Genomic DNA, 7487 nt, shown 5'->3' with positions numbered 1-7487 from the left:
AGCTATGTCTCACCCTCACAGAACTTCACACGGCCATTCTAGAGAGGCCAAGTGCAGCCCTCAGGGCTCCCGTAGCCCCCAGGCTTCCTCCCTTCCTGGTGCGTATCCTCTGTGTGCTTGTCTGAATCCTCCTCCAAACTGTAACCTCTCTGCAGGCAGGGGCCCAGCCAACCTTGCCAAATGATTATCTTCTGCACCCAGCACACCCATGAACACCTAGTAGGTGTTAAAGAAATACTGTCTAATATTAGGCTCTAATTATTTCATTGATAGTGTGGTCTGGCTCCCCGCTCCATCCACATGGGCCGAGGAGACACTCAGTCAGGGGTGGGGGAAGGTGGCAGTCAAGTTACCCTCAGCTCCCACCTCCATGCTTCCTCTCTGGGGGATGGGCCTGCCCCCACCATGGGGTTCCAGAGCAGAGGTAGGCCCACCACAGTGCCTGAGGCCCCAGGGACTGTCCCTGGGAGAAATGGCTTAACATCTTGTCAACACCAACCTCCCCAAGCTCCTTAATCACTTCAGACACTACACAGCTGATGGATGAGCAAGAGGACCTGAGACTTCCCCCATCCCCTCTCCACCTGCCTACAGGTCCCTGGGGACTCTGCAGAACCACCCAGAAGCCCCAAAGTGTGACATCACCAGTTCAACAGCCTTCCCCACTCCCATCACTTCCTGAAACAGCCAGAGCAAGAAGATGATGCATGTGAGCCCTGCCCTTGGGAAGCTTCCAGGTTGGGAAATGAGGAATGAGCCTGACACCCAGGGCCCAGAGAGACCCAGGCCAGAGGCAGGCCAGGAGGCAGACACGCGCTGCTGGGTAATGACGACAGCACCAGTAATCACGGCTACTCCTTGTTAAGTACTTACTAAGTGCAAGACTCCAAGCTAAGCAATTAATAGACCTTTTCTTGTTTAATCCTTACCACAATTCCATAAGGTGAGTATAATCCTGATTTTATAGATTGAAAAAGGAGGCTCAGAGAGATCTAGCAATGTGTGCAGCATCACACAGCTAGTCAGTGGTAGAGCTGGAATTTCAATCCAGATCTGCCAGCTGCAAAGCTAGTGACCTTTCTACCCCGCTTCAAGCTCTAGGTAGGGGTTTGTTACTTCCCTTCCAAAAAGCCTCATGGGAGCCCCATTACCAATAACATAAGCCCCACACAGCTGAGGCTCCCCCAGTTTGACCCCTGCCTGCCTTCTCACCACTGCTCCCAACACACCACCATCACACCTTAGATTTTAACACTGCCGTTTTTGAAGTTTACCCCTCTGAGTCTTGGCTTCTGCTGTTTACTCAGGCTCAAAAGCCAGCCCCACTTTACAGATGACAAAACAGAGGACTAAGAATGTTAAGTAAGTAGCCCAAGGTCACGCAGCTAGAAAGCAATTGAGCCTGGTTAGAGCCCAGGTCATTAGAGCATCAAGTAATCAAGCATTAATTTGTGTTACAGACAATTAGGGAATGAGAATTAGCAGGACTTGTCGCTAATGGTGCAAAAGAAGTTAGGGGAAAGGAATCAGGCAGGTTCCAGAGTGAAGGAGGGCCAGGCTAGGCCTTGAGAAATGGGCAGGTTCTGAAAGGGGAGGGCATGAGAAAAGTACAGAGATGACAGCAAAGAGAGAGAGAAGAAGGGAGAGGAGGTTGTCAAAATTAGGGAGAGAATGTAGTATGGTGAAGAGAGCTGTGACTAGGAGTCAGGAGACCCGGCTGTATCCCCTCAACTTCCTGTGTGATCTTGGGCAGGGAAGGCCCTTCCCTCTCTGGGGGGTGCCTTGTATATCAATGAAGGATAGATGCACCTAGGTGGACTCTGGGGTCCCACCTGGCCCTGACATCCAAGAATTTGTGTGTGTGTGTGTGTGTTGCCATTGGACCTTGAAACATAGAATCTGACCCCAGACCCCTGACACGGGGCACAGGCTTGGACACCAAGGGCAGACAGGGCCAGCAGCCAACATGACACCTAACAGAGAGCACCCGAGGGCTGTCCCCAGCCACACGCAGTCATTCACGTGCCCCTTCTCCCCCTGCATCCATGCTACTAAGCATGTGTGGACTCGCTACAGTGGATCCAATCCTGTAGAAGCTGGAACGCAGCAGGGGCGAACGAGTCATATCAAGGAAAGGCGTTTAACCTCAATGAAAGGAAAGGGAATGGAGGTCCTTAGAGAGGGGGCAGAGAAAAATTCCTGAAAGTAAGGGTGGAGTTTTCCAGATTGGAATACATGGCCTGCCAAATTGGAGGACATTTGAGGAAAAAGAATGGTCCCCAATCAAGACAGCACTGCATCCAAACATAAAGTACCTTTCAGACCATCAGCAAAGGAAACAGTCCTCTCTCGGGGGCCTGTGCTCACAACAACAGACGCTGCTGGAGATCTCAGAGCCCGTGGAGGCAGAAGATGCCTCACTAAAGACTGTGGACACACATATCTGGGCACACACACACGCATGCACACACAGGTGCTCACACACAAGCCTGAACAGAGACCCCACCGTGAGCCGTCCATCCTCCCACTTCCCAGTTGAGCCGGTAAGCAGCTCTCCCTCTGCAGGAAACACGCCCCTCACGTGTTGATGACATGCAGCCCTGGAAGTCAGAACGTCTTGCTGTCTCACCTCAATCCCTCTTGCTGCCATTCTGATGTGCTTGCTTCTTTTCTGACTCAAGAGATGCCAAACAGAAACAGTCCCACCCACCTCTGCGTCCTGACTTTCGCCCTCTGGAACATGAACTCAGCTCTTACCTTTCCTACATGTTTGACCTCCATACCCCTGTCTTATTCACAACTGAATGCTAAATGATGGATCGTGGGTACTTGGGAGCCCACGTGATCCTCCAGTGGCCAGCCTCACTGTACCCTCCAGATTTAACCCACAGCTAGAAGCTCAGCACAAGCACCAGCTCCTCTGCTCACTGGCTGCGAAAGCTCGGCCTGAGTTTCTATGCTCTACAAGGTTATGGTAAAGATTACATGAGAACTACCTGCAAAGCACTTAGCACAGAGCAGGGCACAGAATAAGCCCTCGATGATGAATAATACACTTATTATTAATATTTATTCCTAATTTTAACTCCCTCTACCCTTATCCCACCATCCCGTAGGTTGAGTAGGAAGTCCTTCTTGAAGTCTAATCTCAAGAATTCATGCCATGGATTGGGCCAATGTTCCACCTTTATTGGAGTCTGGGGACTTAGGTGGAAAAGGCAGAACTGGCTGGTTGGAGGAGCCACCTCCCTGCAAGGGGCCAGGAGGGAGATTACAGAGGCGCCAGGCCCAGAGCTCCAACATGCACCTGCCACAGCTCCAGGGGAGATCGGGGGCCTGCCAATTTACCCCGCCCCATGATCTCATGGCTGTGTGTGCCAGGCACTGGCTCAGGGAGCAGGTACTGACAGCAGGGCCTGGGCAAGAAGCCCAAGACAAGACGGAAAGGCTGTGGAGAGCCGGCAACAGAGCTGTCCCCATGGGGCTCAGACACGAGCTTCCTCCGGCCTCCATGTGTGGCCTTTAGCTAGTGACTCACCATCTCTGTCCCTCCTTCCAGGCCCTTCCATGCTCCCCAGTAGCCTCCCCGTGCTGCCCCCTCACCCCAAAAGACAATGGGTGAGGGGAGGGGAGGCTCTCCTCCTTGCCAGGGGCCAGTCCCTCCCCTGCATCTCTTTCTGCTGACCCTTAACAGGACACCCTTGTTTTAAAGCACGGGAAGTTTGCTGCGAAGGCGATAGGTGGCCAAATGCTGTCACTCCTGAGGCTGCTGCAGGCATGCACCTAAATGCCAGCTGTAAAGGGACTAGAATCCCCAAAGAGATGCCTCTCTCTCTCTCTCTCTCTGTTTCAGGGTGTCCACAGAGATCAGACAGACCAGGAGTCAACCCCAACCACAAGTTCTCCTGTATCTTGACCCTTAACCTCTCCTTCCCCAGCTAATTCCTGGATATGTCTCTCCCCAAATTATCCCCTCCACCCACCCCAAAATCCACCACTGGGGATCCAAAGACCTCCCCTGAGCCTGGCTGGACAGGCTGCAGCTTCTGGAGCACAGCATGGGCAGGCCTGGCTGGCAGCCCCAGGTGAAGGAGCGGTCTGGTCCTACTGGACCACCAGGGGCTCCCTTTGCCTCCTGATTACAGGAAGAGGACACCACACGGCCCAGAGTTCTGCCCTCAGGGTGCTTTATCTGCTACCCATCTCACTGTATGCTCTCAGGCCTTCAGCTCCAGCACAGCCAGACACACGTGCCTCCTTGTCCCCACCAAGGATCTCCTCACCTAGGTCCTACCCCTTCCAGCTTCCCGGCCCTGCTTCCTCAACTACCCTTCCTGCAGGGAGCCACCTGGGCTCTGCCTGTCTCTCCCTCCACAGCCACCACCCCAGCACTAGAGTTCAGGTGACCCTGCTGCTCCCACCTCAGACCTTGGTCTGGGAGACACCAGCCTCCCCCACCCTCGGGGAATTCCTCAAAAATCAAAAACCTCATAACCTGGGTCTATCCATCCTACACACACACACACACACACACACACACACACACACACACACAAACACACACACATAAACACACACACACAAACACACACACACACATATACACGCTCTATCCTCCCTTCCCAACCCCTGGCCCCCACCTCCCTCACTGTAAGGAAACTAGGGAGACTCATGTCCCCTCCAGCCCAGGAGCTCTGTGAATCTGAGGTTTCTCTCCATGGCCTCAGGTCCGGGCTTCCGCCCTGGATGCAGCCGAGTCTGGAAGCAGGCTGACCACAGGGCACACACCCTCCTGACTGGCCTCTGGCTCCTGAGGAGGGGGGTGGCTGGCCTTGGTAGCACTCCCCACTCCACTTCCCAGAATCTCCCTCAGCCCCACCTTGGCAGAAGCCACACTCCCCTCTTTTCTCTTCCCAGCATCTCACAGAGAAGATACTTGGATGGGCCACAGGCCAAAACTGGGCCAAAACCCTGGAGAGGAGGACCTGGCTCAAGGCCACACCACATTTCCATGTCATTTTTCAGTGGCACCAACTGAGCTGGACAGGTGTGTGGTGGACAATCCCCACCCAGGAGGCAGGGCAAATTCCCAGAGTACCAGGTCACTGAGCCGTCTCTGGGGTAGGGCTCCCAAGGACTGGCTGGTTCTGAAATGATGCTTCTAGGATGCCAGATGCCAGCTACTCCCCCTGCCTGCCCCAGCCTCGAAGAAAGCCTTGTCCCTCCCAGACCATCACATACTCCCCGCTCTTGGAAGCTTTCCCTGGCCAACCGCACCCAACTTATACCGCTTACTACACCACTTATTTCGCGTCCCCTCGGCACTTAGATCCCAAGTTACCCTGTACTCATTTGCCCTTATTTATGTATTACTTTTCAGATGTTCTCACAGAGCTACACATGCCATGATCATCACTAGTTGCGAGAGTCTCCAGTGTTCATTAAGCCTATTTTGCTGGAAGTTTAGTCCCTGGAGGATTAGTCCCTGCCCTTAAGGAGTGCCAAAGAAGACTTTGGAATCTAAATCACATCTCCCCTGCTGCAATTTTTTCCTCTTGATAATCAAGGAAACTCACTGATAAAACTCTCAATGAGGAGCAGCTCTCCCCATGAGCAAGTTCTTGCCTTCATTGCCAGGGAGGCCCCAGCTAAGGTTATACTGGGAAAGGAATCTCTGGGGAGTACCTGGAAAAGGTCAGCTTCTCCTCAAAGGAAGCCTCTCCAGCTGGTGTACTGCAAAGCCTTCTAAGACCAAGTTCTCTCCTCCTGACCTCTGGAACCAGCCTGTGTGCCAGTGCTGTGTCCCCAGTAACACACGAGTCTCTCCCTCAGAAGCCACAGAAGGATGCAGAGAGAGACCAACCTGGGATTGATTCTCAGCCCTAGCACTTACTGTGTGGACATAACTGCTCTGGACCTCAGCTTTGCTTTCTATAAAATGAGCACCATTTTATAGATATGAACCCTTTAAGAGAGTCATAAAGATTGAAGTTGATCTGTGCTGCGCCTGGCACAGAGGCCTCCCTCAGTAAATGGCAGCCGTTGCTATTGGGGCACCCTAACACCCCTTGCCCCTGCCCACCACTAGCTTTCATTTAGGCCCACACTGAGGGTGTGGCTGTTGTGTTGGGGGAAGGAAAAAAAACCATGCCTGGGTTGCAGGGCCCCCACCCCGAACTGGTCTGCTTTTGTGGGAAGCATTTTCTGATGCCCTCACCCTACCCCTGGGCTGGTTGACTAAGTGTCCAGCATCATGAGGAAAGGAGCAGGGTTCAGGGACAGCTTGGTTCAGCCCTGAAACTCATCTGGGCCTAGGTCCAGATGAGAGGCAAGCTTGGAAGGCCTTCCCTTGTACCCTTGCCTGTCCTGCAGCACCCTCCAGCCTGCAGGCCGCTCCTGGGTGGCATAGCACCTTGGATGTCAGGTGTGGGCCTTCCCAGGCACATGGCATGAGGGGGTACTTCTGTGGGTTGCTGGGGGCAGGAAGGGATGTGTCTCCAGCTGGATCTGGGCTCTCCCATTTTGGGGCCCAGCCGTGCCAGGACAGCACACATGGGTGCTTAGTGCGAATCTCATGATGGAGCAGAGGAGGAGCAAGGCAAAACCAGGCAGTCCCCAGACCCCTGCTTCTGCCCTGCCCAGAGACAGTGGAGCAGGTGTCTCCAGCTTCTTAACCTCAACGCACAGTAAGAAATACATTTTACAGCAACCAACAGACACATACATTTACAAAACGATACTCTGTAATGCACTGGACTGGTTTTCTCTCCTCACGACCCTCTAGTGAGTCACAGATGAGTCCCGCTATAAGTAATGTAAGCAAGCCACAGTCCCTGGCTGGCAAGTGAGGGAGTGCCCCACCAGGACAGGGACACTGAGGCAGCAATGAAAACAGCCAGTGCAACCACTCCTTCCTTTTTCCCCCGCTCAGCCCCTCATGGGTGAGGAGAGAAGCGGCCAAGCTGAGGACTCCATGAGAAAGATGCCGGAGCTGCCCCACTCTGCAGCAGGCGCTTCCCCTGGATTCTCACTAATCCTCACGACAGCCATGAGCACCAGCAGTTATCTGTTCCATTTTGGAGAGGAGGCAATGCAGGCTCAGAGGCTTTAAAAAGATTTACTGTGTGCTTGCTGTGTGCCGGCAATGTTCTGAATGGTTTATATAATGCACAGCGCTTACCTATTCCCCAGAGCAGCCCTAGGGAGCAGGTACCGCTGCATCTGCACTTGGCAGAGGAGGACACCGCAGCTCCCCCAACCCCCAGCTCAAGGTCTCACAGCCAGTTGCAGGCCCGTATCTCTCAAACCGGAACACCTTTAAGGAGTCCCTCCTGCCCCAGGCAGAGTCCTAGGCTTCCCTGCAGATCCAGGTAAACTTCACGTAGGAGGAGGCCTGCCTGTAAGTGGGGAACATCAACGGGAGGGAGCAGATTGAAAGCTAGAAGAGAATATGAAGAAATGGCTGTGGCTGTGAGCTCACAGAAAGG

At 53.6% G+C, this 7487-nt stretch overlaps 1 long non-coding RNA gene across 1 annotated transcript; it reads left to right on the top strand.

The window, feature by feature from the left end:
• Nucleotides 1-689: 689 nt before the first annotated feature.
• On the top strand, nucleotides 690-6737 carry LOC129010300 (uncharacterized). Its single transcript, XR_008492970.1, has 4 exons — nucleotides 690-943; nucleotides 3117-3400; nucleotides 4918-5047; nucleotides 5381-6737. It is a non-coding gene; the product is annotated as an uncharacterized LOC129010300 (long non-coding RNA).
• The last annotated feature ends 750 nt before the right edge of the window (nucleotides 6738-7487 follow it).

This window comes from Pongo pygmaeus, chromosome 10, assembly GCF_028885625.2.
Source record: "Pongo pygmaeus isolate AG05252 chromosome 10, NHGRI_mPonPyg2-v2.0_pri, whole genome shotgun sequence".
Taxonomy (NCBI): Eukaryota; Metazoa; Chordata; class Mammalia; order Primates; family Hominidae; genus Pongo; species Pongo pygmaeus.
The sequence above is the reverse complement of the archived record's forward strand: the minus strand, read 5'-3'. Positions and strand labels throughout refer to the sequence as shown.